Below are 16345 nucleotides of genomic sequence, written 5' to 3' on the forward strand. Positions count from 1 at the left end.
AAAAGAAAATGGTGGAAAAAAGGCCCAATTCCTGCAGAAGGATATAGAGTGTTGCAGTATTCCAAGTTCCCGGCTTTCTGCCCAGACAATGCACGAAAAACCAGACCCAATCCATCCTGGAAGGTGTGACTGGCCTAGCTATTCTGATTTGCCAGCTGCCAGTAAGAAAGGTCAAATTTGAAGCATAGAAGCGAATTCTGATTAGCGGAAAGAGGGCCAATCAGAAGTGTGGAAACCATCTCCAGCTAATCTGATTCAATGAACAACGACTAATCAAGATTCGAAACAGTCCCCTGTTTCAGCTAATCGGATCAGCCCATCAGAATTGGTTGCAAGTCAAGACATTTGATTACTTGATTAGCGGGAACTCTGGATAGATTGGGCGCCTATATGAAACAGGACTATTATGTTGCCCAGGAGATATGGGTGGTATGAGCATCAAATATTTCCCCCATTTAAGATGTTTACTGTTCCAGAGGGAAATATCTGAAACATTACCAAACTGAAAAAGGCTAAATTAATTTTTGGGTGAAAAAGTTAGCATTGGCTACTCGATACACAAACATTATTGTGCTCAATCTCAGAGATAGATAGGCACCAACCCATGAAGTGGATAAAATCACCAACCTAAATATTTTAAATACATGATAAAATTGGGGTAACTTGTAAATGAATGGTTTATTACCTATATATTGATCTCAAAACTTGCCAACCCTGAAGTCGTCCTGATCGGGTATGTTTTTAGATCTACTGGATGTATTCTCAACATCACCAAGCATGGTAAGCTTATCTACGGTAATCCACTGGATCATGCATTCCCCAAGACTCAGATTCAGAGCAACATATTCACAAACCCTGCAGTAACTCTGCATTCCAGCAAGGTGAATCCAGAATACAGACACACTGCAGGGAGGGAAGTGTTCTGGACCCTAAATTGGGAATATTGAACAAGGGATCAATAATGAGGCACGGGCTGCCAAGTAAACTCACCCTACCACGCACCGCAAACACAGCAACCTAGCTAATCTTCAGCTCAACGTGTGCTTTGCCACGCGGGCGTACGTAGAATAGATGAGGGCCCGTTAATGATCAGCCAGCATTTTCTATTTGCAGGGCACAGAGATCATCCAAGTTCTACAACTTTCTTTTTTCGTCTGGTGCGTCAAGAGTCTTTGCCCACCACCGCCGCCTCCGCAAGCCACTGCTCTGGACTTTGCCACTTCCCCTCCTCCCTCTGGCAGCACGAGGTAGCCTTGACCCAGTCCATTTCTGGAACATAAAGAGCTTTACTGTTCAACAACAGGCGCCTACTTTGCTGGGAAAAATGAGCACATGTTGTCCATCTGCCAAGACCAAGCAACACAATTTCCAGAGCATTGAAGAGAATTCGGAGGACCCTAAGACCTCACGCTTTAGAGTCCCCTGTGAGTGGTAATGTTGTAGCTTTCGACGACTTTCATAAAATATTCTGATCTAAGGAGGTTTGTGCAGAAGTGCCACAATGACATAAATGAACTACTCACTCCAACATGTTTAAAAACAGGATTTTATAATACAAATATATAGGAAACCTTTTAAGCACACAGCTGATCAAAAGTCCATTGCCACAACTTCAATAAATCCATATGGAATGATTATGACAGCCACGTCTCTGAGCCAAGCCTTTCCAAAGCGTGGGTCTGAGAGAAGGGTGGGCTTCACAAACCCACAACCACAACCTCCACAACCACAACCACAACCTTCACAACTTAGGAACACCGACTATCAGCAGCAGGAATGTCCATCAGAAAACTGCGTGCCCAGCAGTGGGAGGCCAGAAAGCATGGTGCTACAGAAAAAAATGGAACCTGTTTGATACAACTGTTACATACTAGTTTCCAAAGGAAGGGGTGGTGCACAAAGGTGCCCCTGTCACTGCTCACAATAGGTCTAGACTCTAGAGGATCAAGAGATTCTTCACCTGAAAGGTAAGAATTTATGGGAATTTACAATGTGAACCCTAATTAGACCACACCTCAGAAGTATCTAAACTAGGACTAGATGCAGTATTTTAAACTCAGGGGTGGGTTTGTGGAATGTGAGTTGCTAGGGAATGTCACGGTCAAGAATCCACAGCTCAAAATATTCTCTAAAAAACTATTGACAAAGCAATCATCAAAATACAAAGAGTGTAAAGAAAAATGACATGTACCACTATGATAGGTGCTCTCTGGTCCCATAACTCAGAGCATGGAGTCTGAAGCCACACAAGTATGGAAAAGGTGAATATGGTGCAGCATACACCAAATAGCGTTTTCTAACATTTAACTATTAGTGCTAGTGTTTAAGGGGACAGGTAAGCATTATCTGCTAAATTCTTGCAGAACACCAAACTGCCTCCACGATGACTTAGTTTCTACTAGTCGGGGTTGGTCTAGACCAAATTGTGTTTCACCTAGTACTCAAACTCAATCTAAACCAAGAAAGGCCGTTCCTCCTTATATTTGCACGTTTTCCCACCAGCATAAATAACCCAAGCTTCTCGTAAAGCAGAGTAAAATGCCTCTGACACTGGGCAAGTGAGGTGCGAATCTACAGCAGTGATGGAATGAGGGAAAATATAAGATTAATGGAACTGGATTGGGTAACCTGCTTTACATGTTTGGTGTTAGAGGAAGTAGAGACCACCATAATTACCAGTGCACGCTTTGGCACAGCTTCCATGTCACCCAGTGTAAAGTGCAGGGGCTCAGATTATAATGTGATCCGTGGTCATAGTGCATGGTTGCACGGGCCTGTCCTTGTGAGACGCAGGCCTCTGTTCCTCATACTCTGTAAAATCAATTTCTACTCCACAGAGGTTGACAAGGTAATGTTTGTGACCTGGGTCTTCGACAAAGATGCCAGAGCAGCTCGGAGGTGGCACAGAACAGGTAAAGAGGTATCCAAAAAGAAATGCTCCTGTATGAATGAGGATTACTAGTTGTTCTGGGCAGCAACTTCTAAGCACTGCCAAACAAACCTCACCAATAGAGCCCAAAGGCAGATTAAACAAAAATGCAAAAAAATGCCAGGTTCCCCCGGCACCTGTTGGCATGACGATTTCAAGCAAGACCAGGTGTGAAAAAGAAGGAAGTGGCAGACAGGATAAGCTGGGCAGAGAGAGCCTTGTGAAAAAGGGGGGAGGGTGTGGCTTAACGCCGGAGCTGCTGACTTTAGAACTAGGGAACCAGGTCGAGTTTCGACGTCGGCTCAACATCCTGTGATTCTAGGCTAATCACTTAATCTCTCTGTGCCTACAAAAATTAATGTGTCCTTGTATAATAAAACTGGTGCTTACGTAAAGCGCTCCAATAGCTTTGGTCGAGTTCACGCTATATAAAACTGCAAAACAACAACCAAAAAATTAAGAAGTACATCTCAACTTGGGATGGAAGGCTCACCGACCATTAGAAATTTGAGCATCAATAACTTTAAACCCTGCAATCAAAATCTATGCTACGACTTATGGGCCGTTTGTCCATTTTGCGAAAGAACTAATATTGAAATCTGCAGATGATCTCTAAAAAACAGAAAACCATGTGTTTTCCATGGAGGTGTATTGCATGCACACGAGTTACCATTTTAACAACGAAGTGGAATTGAAGCATGTGCGGAGATGACTTTTAAGACTATAGACGGAAAATGATAAACAATGTGAAGCTAGGGCTGTGCCAAAGAGCTTCTCCTACAAAGTCGAGCAACATATATAGGTTAACTCCATCCTAACATCAAGGTGGGTGACATTTTTCGATTTCATGGAGAAAAGTTTTGACCGCACCGAGATATCCCACCCGATATGGCTGATGGTTTTATTAACTGATCAATACATTTGGTGATTACAGTTACAATAAAAGTTGATCTGGAGCCATGCACTGGGTGTTCTACGCTGCAAGAAGTTCTATTCTCAAAGGAGAACTTCTGGAGGTGCTGAAACACTACACCAGTAAGTGACGGGTTGCCAGCCACGAGTGGTAATCTCTGCTCGCAGCCCTGTGCAGCACCAGGAATATTTGCCAGTATCACACAGGCACCATTAGCCCCATTTTTTTAAGAACAAGTATAAGGAAAATTAATAGGTCTGGCCTTGGCAAGCGTGCAATGTATTTACTTATTTTAATTTAAGGCGTTTTATATTAACGCGAAAATGACCGGACAGGGTATCAGAGTGCTGTACAATTAGCAGTCAGGTCATACATATTAGAGAAACTGCAAGAAGGAATAAGCGGGCAGCAGTACAGAAACATATACAGATATACTATACCAATCAGCTTGGAAGATCCAGATATGTCCACATGAGAATAGTCACACAGAAAAACTTTAATAATACTAGTGTAGGAGTCCATTCATCAGAAGCATTATTACTTATTTTTTTAATGAGGTAATTGAGGGGTTTGTCCTAGTTCCAGGCAGGAGTGCGTTCCACATTCTTGGGGATAGACCCGAGAAGGAGTAGTTGTACGTTTTCTTTTTGTTGCACTTCTGCGGTTTCAGCAATAGGGAGTTAGCACTTCTCAGGGAACGACTACCACCCGAAAGTTTGAGTTTTTTGGCCAAGCAGGGTGGTGCAAGGTCTTGTGTGTCATGCAAACTACATTCAACTGGATTCTTGCTTCAAACGAGAGCCATTTTAGATGGATTAGGTCTGGTGTGATGTTAAACCGATCCTCTGGACCATGTGATGAGCCTAGCAGCTGAGTTCAACATGGCCCGAAATGGAACCACTTTACTTCTGGTAGGCTTGCAAGAGTAGTGCTCCTGTGATCTAATTTGGAGATGACTAGGGATTGGACTGCTAACTGAAAATAATCCGGTGGCAAGAAGGGTTTGATTTTTTTTAGTGTGTTCAGTTGGTAGTTGGCTCCACTGGTGGTTGCACTGATGTTATCTTGCATATTCAGGTATTTGTCCCAACGTTATACCTAATGATCTAGTGGTCGATAACGTGCGGGTCGCCGTTGAAAGTAGTGAGTTGTTTGAGCCATTCTTCTATGGGGGAATTGTGGTTGTGAGGGGCGATCAGGAGAATTCAGTTTTGAGAGTGTTAAGCATGAAGTGATTACGTGTCAGCCATTGTTGGATTTTCAGTAAGATGCAGTTAAGCACATTGATATCTTCGGGTGAGGACATTTTCAGATATAATTGTGTAACATCAGCATACATGTGGCAATGAAAGTTTGAGAGCTTCAGAAGTTCGGTAAGAGGTTCAATGAACAAGTTGAATAACGTGGGTGAGAGCGTGGATCCTTGAGGAACTCCAATTGTGACCAGTGTGGTGTCAGATAGGTTTTGATTGACTGATTCTTTGTGCTCTACTATGAAGGAACAAAGCAAACCAGTTTAAAACTGGAGCGGAAAACCCTGTTCTCTTCTAAAAAAGGTCAATCATGCGGTCATGTTTGACTGTATCCAAAGCAGAGAAGAAATCAAGTAGTGTAAGCAGGCAGGGATCGTTCTGGTCCTGCATTCTCAGGGCATCATTGACAATGTGCGGTAAAGCCAATTCAGTGCTATCACCCATTTTGAAGCCGATTGATAACTGCTCCATGTGGTTACAAAGTTGAAGGTGTACGTATTTCTCTGATAGCTTTGCAAGTGTCCGGATATTGGTGATTGGATGGTAATTGTTGAGGTTAGATAAGTCTGCATTTTTTTTATTTTTATTGGGGTGACATGTGCTATTTTTAAGCAGTCAGGAAACAAGCCCTCGGAGAGATGCATTGACTATCCTAGTCCACAGAGGGAGTATGGAAAGTCAAAGTTGTTTGATGTTCTTGGCGGGCAAAGGATCCCTGAAGTGGCTGGAGGGTTTTATAGATGTTAGTGTTGTGAGTAAATCGGCTTTATCCAGGATCATAGAGGCATTCCAAGTAGCATTATTTTTAGTGGTTTGGCCAATAGGAGGGGGACTAACCTGGAGCTTTGCTGGTAGGAGACTAAGCCGGACCAGGGTATGCAGAAACTGTGAGGCTAGTTTCAGATCAGATTCAATCACCCTTGTCTTTTCAATAAATAGGCTCACTATTGCTTGCCAAGAGCCAGTGTCTACCGAGTGGTGGTTAGATTTGCAGACTGTTGTTTGATGATTTCAAATAGTTTTTTGGGTCTGTTTTTGCCCAGGTCTAGTTGCTCCCTTAGGTATTCTGCTTTGGACCTTCAGATGTGTTTGTTATAGGAGCTACTTGTCAACCTTAGGTGTTTGAGATGTCCGTAGGAGGGAGAATTCTCTATAATCTCTTTACAAGCCTTAAGGTGCACCTTTCCTCATTCAGGTTCCCGTTGAACCAGGATTTGGAGTGCTGGCTCATTATTCTTTTTAGCTGCTTCGGAACAACCGTATCAAGTATGTCTGACATGGATTGGATGTAATGTTTAGTAAGATCATTCACATTCATCACATTTGTGGGAGGTGGAAGGATGCTGTTACGCATAGGAGTTACATTTGTAAGATTAATATTCCTCAAGTCTCTGGACCAACGTTTGTGTTTAAGAGGTTGGCCTTTCTAGCCAATACCTGATCCAGGATGAGGAGGACGATTAGGCAGAGGTCAGACCTGTTACAGGGGGTCATGGATTCAAGCTAATTTGCACACATATGCAATATGCAACAATATAAACAATATATACAAATAAAGTAATTACCCAGCAGCCCATGCACACCAGCTGTGGCTCGGAAGTACACGCCATTTCTGGAATTTGTGCACAAGTAATGAGTAAAATGTCACTCACTATGCTAAAAAGCCAATGGATGAACTACCTCATGCTTTGGTAAACGGAAGCAAAATTTGAATGACAGCTGAACACATTTATGGTTGATGAGATGTGACAAAAAGTCCCTTCCTGTATGTAATTATATGTATTTTTACTGTGAATATTTTGGAAAACTTGTAGCTAGTGAAACGGCTAATGCAGTCTGTAGGCCAAAACTAAGCTGGCAACGTTTTTAAAAAGCTATGCAAGGTGAGAGATGCCCATCTTTGCAGCTTCGCACATATCTCCTTGTAACTCAATAGGTAGTATCACAGAATATATTATATGTATCTGCCCAATAGTTTCAAACAGCTCTAGAAAGGTTTTTTGTAGGATGGGGAGCTTCTAAGGCAGGGGTATTCACGGTAGGTCTAGGCCGAAAGGTCTGATCCAGATAAGCAAGATAAGCACCCAGTGTGTAAATAAGTTTCAGTGTGATTGACGGCATGTAAATGTATTTTACTTGGATCCATCCTCCTGGAACGACATTGGACACCTCATATCTAAGACATGTTAAAAAATAAGAATTAGGTCCACCACTGCAGCAGTCTGGGTTCTGGCGTAAGTGAATAAATACATAGCACCCAAGGTTTTCTTGCCGCATAGGTAGTAAATCACAGTTGCTGGAGTAATCTAACCACTTGCAGATCTGACCTAAGGGAAAGGGAGACACAAACTAATCTGTTGTGCCATGCCTGTAAGCTGGAAAGAGTCATTTCTTAATTTGGCCCTGAGCCAGTCTGGGATGAGAGGTGGAGAGTATAAGGAGGAGGGAGAGGGCACCAAGGCAACACAAAATCTCTCTTTCTTTCCTCTGTTTATTTCAGTTCTTTGAGTCCCGAGCTATGGTGTCTGCTGGCCTTCTAGTGCCGGAAGCTGCTTTTTGTAGGCTGTGTGGGCCAGACAGCGGGAACGCTCTGTCCCCTTAGGGACCGCTCTCCTCGCATGGAACGCAAAACCGCCCTCTTCCCGTAACCCGCTTGCACAATCCAGAACACAAGATGCCTGGGCCTGGCGACACAGAGAAGCAACAGAGTCTGTGGTGTGCACATTACAAATGGACAATTTGAATCAGTAAAAAGGCAGAAAATATCAGTATCAGATATACTTTTTGGATCAAAGCAAATGAGACCACTTCTTACTTTACCACACTGCCCTGAAAATAGATTCTGATAGCTCGGGCGGTGGCCTACTAGCCACAGGTTTTAACAGAGAGCTTGCCTACTTCCTGTTCGTATATATAAAAGTAACCAGAGAAAAGATGATGGCTTATTGTTCAATATTTCTTTCTCTGTCCCTCACTGCCCTGCAGTTCTGTATACTATGTTTTTGCTCTATAGTCTGTTTCTTTTTTACAATTGCCTTCTTCTAAATCTACTTTCCTTTGCTCCCATAAGGCAGTTACACTTGTATCTTCCTAAAAGTGTCGAGAGTTCACCTTCTGTTTATATCACACACCAAAAAGAACAGAAAATGCAAACGTCCGGCTTACCGTCAGTATGATGAGCTATATATGTATGTACATGTACAAATACATGTACATACATATATAGCTCATCATACTGACGGTAAGCACAAAAACACTATGCCATGGCCGCTTGGGCGCAGGCTGATTTGTGCACTTTCCTGACCGGAATGGCACAGTGTTTCCAAGAGGCACACAAGAGAGTATCGGGAAGCAGTGTGCTGCATAAGGAAAGAAAACCTCCAAACTTGTGTCATGGCACCACGATCATGACCAGTGTCCTTCTGTAAGGGATGTCAGCAAGAAAAAAAGGTGAAGCGTCCAAGGGCACTGTGGCACCCCTGAAAGTGGTCCCTTGTCAGGCACTGCCAAGGTGGCAAGACTGCGGGGCTTTCGATGCTTGGAAAGGGCAGGCTGTGCTGTGCACTCACACCTTCACGCATGTTGCGACACCGCATACCTACAAGGCGAAATCATTACATTACATGAGTATTACATTTGTGATTTATTGTGACCCCTAGGCAGATTTGCTGAGACCCTTAATAGGGTCAGACTAGCCCATACGGCAATCAAGGCAGGGCCCAATGGGCTGGTCTGACAGGCTGGTGTGTGAGCCGTTTTTTTGACTGTTTGTGGGCCTGTTTTATAGTCTGCTGGGCCGGTGTTTACTGTCAATTTCCCTGATATTAAAACAAACATTGCCTGCAGCAAGCTCGAATCCATGCAGTTTTCCATATCTTGCGAAATACTTACACAGCGTGTCTTTACACGTTCAAAACTGCCCCAATTTGCAAACATGGGCCATTTTTTAGCAAACTAATTCACTAATGGGGCCAACTTTATTCTGGTGCCCTAGCCTATTTTCTGTCCAAGTCCAACCCTGAAACTGGTGCGTCATACTGTAAGGTCATCCCAAGACCAACGTGTTAGGTTACAATATCTTCTAAGCACTACATGCCGCCAAAACCTTCTTTTAGATACCGGAGCCTGTATATTCCCTTCCACGACACTCATCAATTAATTAGAATAACTAGGCTGCCAAGGAAAACGTGTTGCATTTTATGTACTAACCAATGCATCCCCGCTCCCTTCCCTCGATCTATTGCTTTTTCTTTTTTTGGTTCCTTGGCTTGACATTGCTCCCTCTAGCCTCTTTCTTTCGTCCTTCCGGACCAAATTAGGCAGCAATGAACTGTCTGAATTCCTTGCAGGGCTCCCAGGCCACCCTTCCCGCACATGCTCATAAACGGGAGCGGGGCAGTTATAATGTCACCCCAACGGGGCTGAAAAAATGAGAGCCGGACCACCAGGCTACCGAGCACCCAGTGTTCTTGCACAGGGGGGCGGTGCCCCTTCAGGACACCATTGTCCAAGCCAGAATGGACTGGGCCACAAGGGGGATATGAAAGGCCAGGTCAGGGGGAGACGGACACTGGGGCTTCCAAAGGGCCACTGTTATGTTGGAAGGAAGATGAAAGCAGGCTGGAAGTTTATGGAACCCTTTTTATGTGCCTAAGCCAAGGCAGCTCAGTGACATTGCTTAACCAAGGTCAACACACAAGGCGGTGACACAACAGACTTGACAAAGACTCAGTGAGCGCTGGCGAGGGAAGCTTCGGCCACACCATTAATCTGAGCATCTGGGAAGCTAAGGGCAGGTTTGCGCATGAAGCATGACGTCCCATCAGGCGCAGGGGTGTCAAAAAAAAGCAGCCAAACTCTGGCCTGCCTTTAGCTTGCAGTGTTTCCTACTTTCCCTACATACGGGCACTTTGACAGTTTTCTTTTGTAGGTGTAAATTTCCGATGGTAACTCGTGGCCATGGGTTTATGTGAGTGTATACCCTTCTTAGCCTTTTCGCGAAAGTACTTCGAAACCGTGTCTGCCAGTAACTTAATGAGCATTGTGTATGCAAGTGTACACCCTGCAAGTGACTCAACACGCATTACACCACATACGAAACAGTTACAAAAGTTCTGCTTTCCACACGAAAGTCGAACTTGCACTGAAATTTGCAGCCTATGTTTATTTCGTTCATTTTTGTCAAGTAATACCTTCGGTTCGATAGAAAAAGCTTTGCGACTTTGCCAATCCTGGTGAACTCACTGAATCACTGGACAGCGCCGGGTGGCTTTAGCTGCCAGCCTGGGGTTTTTTAAGCAGCTGGTGCTGGGGGTCACGTGATGCAGAACCACAGCCACACTTCATGGGCCCCGTGTTACACAACTACTAAAGCAGCTGATTTGAGCAAACCACTGTGACGACTTGGGAATCTCTGACACTCCAGAACCAGCGTGTGCTGAGCACAGGTCATTCATTGGACTACAATTACTTCAGCGTCCAGTGAAGAAACTCTCTTTGCGTCTAGTGTGCACATACTATTTTGATGTTATTGTTATATATAGCGCCAATGTGCTGTTTTCTGCGCCCAGGAGTGCCATGAAGAACAATAACGATAAAACAGTGAACAGCCAGAACTGGAAATACAACAGCTGAAAGTGGAAACCGCGGGTGGGCGTAGTATGCAGGAAATGCATTCCACAGCATGATTGTACGAGTGACGTCAGCTTCATTCTGCGTGGTGCAAGGCAAAGGCGCGCAGGACCAACGATCCTTGCCCAATGTTCCATTTATGGGCCATTATTGTTTACCACTGGCGCAGTATTACAAATGTTCTTGCCCAATTGTTATCAATCCTATTTTTTTTCTCCCATTTACCGAGCAGATGAATAAAGGCAGCAACAAAGGAAAACACGGATTTCACTTTTCTCGTTACTAATCTGTAGGGCCGCCCTTTGAACCCCGGAAAGCGAGCCTCGGTTATTGAATTACACGACTGAGCGACTGCCACCTCCCTCCGAGCACCTCCCAGTGACCCGCCACATTACCATTATGCCACTCGCCTACTCGCCCTGACGCTTCCCTGCGCCCCCATGCACGTCTCCCTCCCACACCAGCGCCGTGCACGGGCTCAGCCGTGCATTAGCCTCAGACACAGGGGCCGCGGATTCCTCTCCCCGGGCGTGTCCGCCTCAGCCGGGCCAGGTGCCATTCAGCAAGGCTGCCTGCACTGCAGAGGAATTTCAAAAAGAAAAAATGGTTTTTAGATGTCAGAAAATGGGCGCACTGCCAGTATGGAAGCACTGTAAGACAAAGTGGGAGGTGGTGCAACTGGGTGAGTGGACAACCATATAACCACTCAAAGGAGAAGTCAGCAAGCTGTGCTAATCCTACGCTATAGAGAGAAACCTACCCTATGCACACACTCAATAAGTACAATGGCCACAATGTGGCTTAACACAAAAGTCCAATATAGTGCAGAGAAACAACAGTAATAGACAGTAATAAATGGACATGTGTTGAAAAAGGTCTTGGTTTCCGTGTTTAATGGAACAAAGCTTGAAAACAACCAGCCGACACGTGTTTCATCGCATCTCGCGAATCTTCAGGGCTCCAATGGTTGTGCTTGGACCAATAGGTCGCTCTTCCGGTGATAATTCCGACCCGGAAGGGCTCAAGACCAGCAAATTTCAATATTCAAGTAAAGTAATAAAGCTTGCAAGCGTAGTGCGCTTTTGTTGGTCACCCGGGAGAAGATGAAATGATAAAAAAATAATATCGGTTCACTCAATATCTCAGGGTTTGTAGATCGAGGACTGAAAAGAGGTTGCTCTATGGCCTCGTGTTAGTTCGATGTCTGAAAGACGTCTTGTTTCTTTTAGTCCCCCGGGTCTCTGTGTTCGAAATGCGGAGTGTGTGCATAGGGTAGGTTTCTCTGCACTGCAGAGGAACCCGGAAGGAGATGGGAGGGGAAAGGTCACGGACGGCCGCATAATGGGCAGCATGGAAAAGTGGAACATCAAGGGCGCGTCTCTCTGCTGCTCTCGTGCTCCCTTCTAGGCATGCAAATTAGGGTTGTGCACACTTGCATACGCGCGTGAAGTCTTACATAGACTGTAATTATTGGCCCCTGTAGTCCACAGCTTCCCGCATTTCCTTTGCTTACGCCCTCTTGAAGTTCCCACCCCAAAGAACTTTTAAGTATTTCCTGAGTTCAAGTTGTTGCTGACAATGAATGCGCTGATTTCTCATCAGTTAACTCTTAAACCGTTTTTCTCGTGAATCTGAAACCGGGGGGTTGTTGGGAACTCTCTCGTCTAAAAAACAACACAAACAAGCAGTGGCAATAGCAACAGGTCTGGAGTTGGCTAACAGCCTTTTTGCATTCTCAATTCCGGTTTTGTTTTGACATGTTTTTTTCACACGTTATTGTTGGACCGACTCCAGGGCTCTATTCCCAATGTAAGAAAAAGTTGTCCAAAAGCAAAAATATTTGTAATCTCAACAAGCACACGTTCGCGGTAGTCCTTTGCACTTTATCTGCAGATGTGCCCCTTGTGAAACGGAAGCAGGCTGTCACACACCGTAAGGTTAGACAATTACAAAAGTGGGCTGAACCCCTGCTCCTTGCTGTAGTGATTGGAAGAAAAATGGGAATTACACTACATAAAAAACCATTTGGAGAGCTCACTGAATGCCTAATTTTTGTAAAATGAAAAGGCTAACACCAGACCTAAAATAGAGCAAAAGTCACAAATCTAACACGAAAAGCACATGGAGAAAACTTTGCAAATCACAGGTAGTAATCATTTGTGCATAATTTACGCAAAGGAAATACTTTGAACTTTGTGCATCCCTATTGCAAATGTTTCATTCAGTTAGGCCCATAGCTCACATCTAACAATATTAGCATTTGGAAAGTTCACAGTTGCTGCCGTTCCTAAGGCACCGTAAAGCATTCGCAGCCCAGGCATCCTTACCATATGACAGTGGGGTTTACAGTGACTGCTTGTGTTTGGTAAGTGGTTAGGTTTGGTTAGCTTTATCCAATGTTTGTTTAATAATGGTTCTCACTGGTTAGTGTTAAAAAGAAACCAGGTCTGCCAAATATTTTTATTTTACTAAGTTTTATATAACGCAAACTTGACCCGAAGGTATCAGAGTGCTTTACATAGCACCAGTTGCGTTACATGAGGACACATTCATTTTTTTTGTTAGGCACGGGGAGATTAAGTGATTTGCCTAGAATCACAGGATGTTCAGCATCATTGCTGAGATTCGAACCCAGTTCCTCAGATTGGAGGTCGACTGCCCTAGCCGTTAGGCCAACTCCTCTCCCCGTTTCACTCCAACTGGTAAATGGTTGTCCAGTGCCTTTACTGAGACGGTTACACGTCTGTCGTCAGCTAATTATAGAGTTTTGGTGAGTTTTGATAACACAGGTAGTCACCTTTAACCTACTGCAAAAGTTGTACACACAACAATCACAATAATTTACACCCATGTGGATTAAGTGGAGATGCAGTACTGCTTTGGCTGTATTTCAGAATAAAGTTAAAGCACAGAGTATCAGTTTGGAGACAGACAATGCAGTAGTCATAGACTTTAATCTGTAGCAAGCACTGGGGGAAATGACAGGCTGCAGGGCGCTATAATCAGCTCTGGGCGATATCTTGAATGCTGGGAAACTGGGGGTATTCATATGGCTTGTCGGCTGGTGAGGGCCTAGATGGAGAAGCTGCAACACAGTTAAAATCAGGCCCCACCATACGTACACCCAAGAGAGAAATGGAAGGAGCATATTTCAACTCAGGAGGAAGAGGGAAAATCAAAGGCTCCAGAAAAAACAGATATCAGGCTCTTTTTATTGTGAAAACACCAGAAAGGGTAGGCATTTTGGTTTGTGGTACTTTGGTTAAATATTGGGTGCGGACACCAGACAGGTCTACAGGGCAGGTGTGATAAAGGAGAAAGAAGCAGGCAAAGACACAACAGTTACAGGCAGGTGAGCGGACACACATAAAGTGTCATGGAAAAGCCCAAATACAGTGGGGTCAAGATCAGGAGCCAGGTAGAGTCTTTGATTAATGCACTGGGCATGAAGAGACAATGATAGCGCAACCACAAAGAAAGAAAGAAAGGTGAGCGGGCAGCGACAAAGGAGAGAATGTAACAGATAGCTCAGTTCGGTGATACTACAGTTAGACACGGGAAGGGTTGTCAGGCAAAATTAGAACAGGAGGTGTATGTAGTGACCGACCATGATCCTAAGGAGTAAGCTAATGCCACCAGATAATAAATATTATAATTTACATGCATCTTAAAAGTGTTCACTCAAGAAAATTTCAGCAAAAGAATTGCATTAAAAAAGCCTTTTATCAAATCGCCATTGATTGGGTTTGCAACCTCGGATAGGACTGGTCAGATAGGACTGAGTTAAGTGCGGGGTATGAACTATGATTTCCAGAAGTGCGGTCAAGAGACTACGACAGCACATACATTTTATTTGCAAGACAGCCATCAACACTCGTATGGGACTAAACACTGCTAGGGGCAAGGCGATACTCACCCTGTCTAGCAGGGCACTTCAACCGAAGATCTCAGAGCCATTAGTGGCTCCCAAGTGGTTTGAATCTGGCTCCCAACGTCCTGCAGTTGTATTTTTGCAATCTTCTAGCTACAAGAGCCCCAACTGCAGAGGAAAGATAAAAACAGCCTTCAGAAGGGAACAAGTTGACAACCGTCCTCTCAAGAAGCCACCATCATGTAATACACCCATCACAAACACATCTTCATTTTTTATCAGCTTGAGAGCAGCAAACTCAAGGCAATATTGGATTCATCAATAATCACATATATAGTGCCTTCCAGAACACATATGCAACGTAATTGGGAGGGCTCATTAAACCCACACTACCACACCTTCTATTGTAAGGTCAGATATCAGAAATATTCAAATTTCTAAGATTTCATGTAGAAATGTTCTCCTGTGGTCTAAAGAAAGGCTTAGTGGTTTTATAAACTTTCTTAGCAGTTCTGTCCAGCTTATGGGAATTACATAGCCCACATACACTGATGCAGTGTTTAAGTTCTTGTAAACCCTTATTTTTGTCTTATTCACGGCATACAGCGGTGGCGTCCAATGTACGCCCCGGGCAGCTGGTTACTCGCCAGATTATCTGAATAGCTATTGACTGTGTAAATGATTGTCATTCAGATTCAGTACCTGAATGACTCTTATTTGGCTATTTTTAGTATTCCCCATTATTTGATTAGAGCACAGTCTGCCATTAGTATGGCACGGTAGCACCTTTTGGTAGTCTTATTAAAAATTATATATTCAATGCTCTACATTTGGCATGATCCGTTTATAGTGCATATGTAAATGTGTTTGTATTTATATAGCGCACTTCTACCCTGAGGTCTTGTAGCGCTGTATTCATACCGCTGTGGAACCCTTCCTGGCTTTCCTGTGGGATGTCCACTCCTGGGCACCCCCAAGGTGAAGCCAGGCATCCAAGCACTGCTGGGGCCGTTGTGGAGATTAAGCAAGCTATTGCCCAGAGTCACAGAGTGGGACCCATGATTAGACTAGGCACCGAGGCGAGAATTATCAGGTCCGGGGAAATTGAGTCCAAGAGCCGCCGAGGCAGAAATTGAAACCTGGTCCCAGGCCAGACCTCTGTATCAGGGTCTGCCGCTCTAACCATTGAGCCACACTTCTCCACTCTCCATATACAGTGGACATCACTAAAAGATGGAAAGATGATTTCATGTTTTAGCCAAAAAGAATGATGGTGATCTGTGCTTTGACAGCAATACCGAATCCTACCTCAAAACCTCCTAGTACTGCAGCGTAAGTAACTGTGCATTTCCATTTGGCTTTGCAGATAGGGTACCGCTGACAAAGGGATAAAAGGCAGAGTTGTTTTCCTGTATGTTTGACCAACAATCTGATAAAGTAACACATGGGCAGTGTTTTGAGTTGTATGGTTGTGGAACGCTTCCCTGATTTATGGGGAAAAATGCTATAATTCGAGTAGAATCTACTGATTACTATATTCTACTATAAGAAAAGAAAAGAAAAGGAGAAAGACATTTCTACTGTTGGTAATTCCCAGCCTTTGGCATATTCTCCTGAAATTGGAAGATACTCTATTAACATTTAACTTAAACCTAGTCTTTGTTAACAAAACAGAGAGAACGAAAACACGATACCCACTAGTACATTTCAAGCTGCGCAGAAATTCCTTTCCTGCTCCTTCCTCTTTT

General features: G+C 44.1%; 1 protein-coding gene across 3 annotated transcripts in view; it reads right to left on the bottom strand.

The window, feature by feature from the left end:
• RXRA (retinoid X receptor alpha) overlaps positions 1–16345 on the bottom strand; it is a 474620-nt gene that overhangs the window by 282968 nt on the left and 175307 nt on the right. For 2 of the 3 annotated variants that reach the window (XM_086921055.1, XM_086921053.1), the window contains exon 2: positions 14643–14765. The exons of the other annotated variant lie outside the window; for it this stretch is intronic. The gene's annotated coding sequence lies outside the window, so the exon portion shown is untranslated. The remainder of the gene's footprint in view (positions 1–14642; positions 14766–16345) is intronic. 3 annotated transcript variants of the gene reach the window in all.

Source organism: Lissotriton vulgaris, chromosome 5, assembly GCF_964263255.1.
Source record: "Lissotriton vulgaris chromosome 5, aLisVul1.2, whole genome shotgun sequence".
NCBI classification, from domain to species: domain Eukaryota; kingdom Metazoa; phylum Chordata; class Amphibia; order Caudata; family Salamandridae; genus Lissotriton; species Lissotriton vulgaris.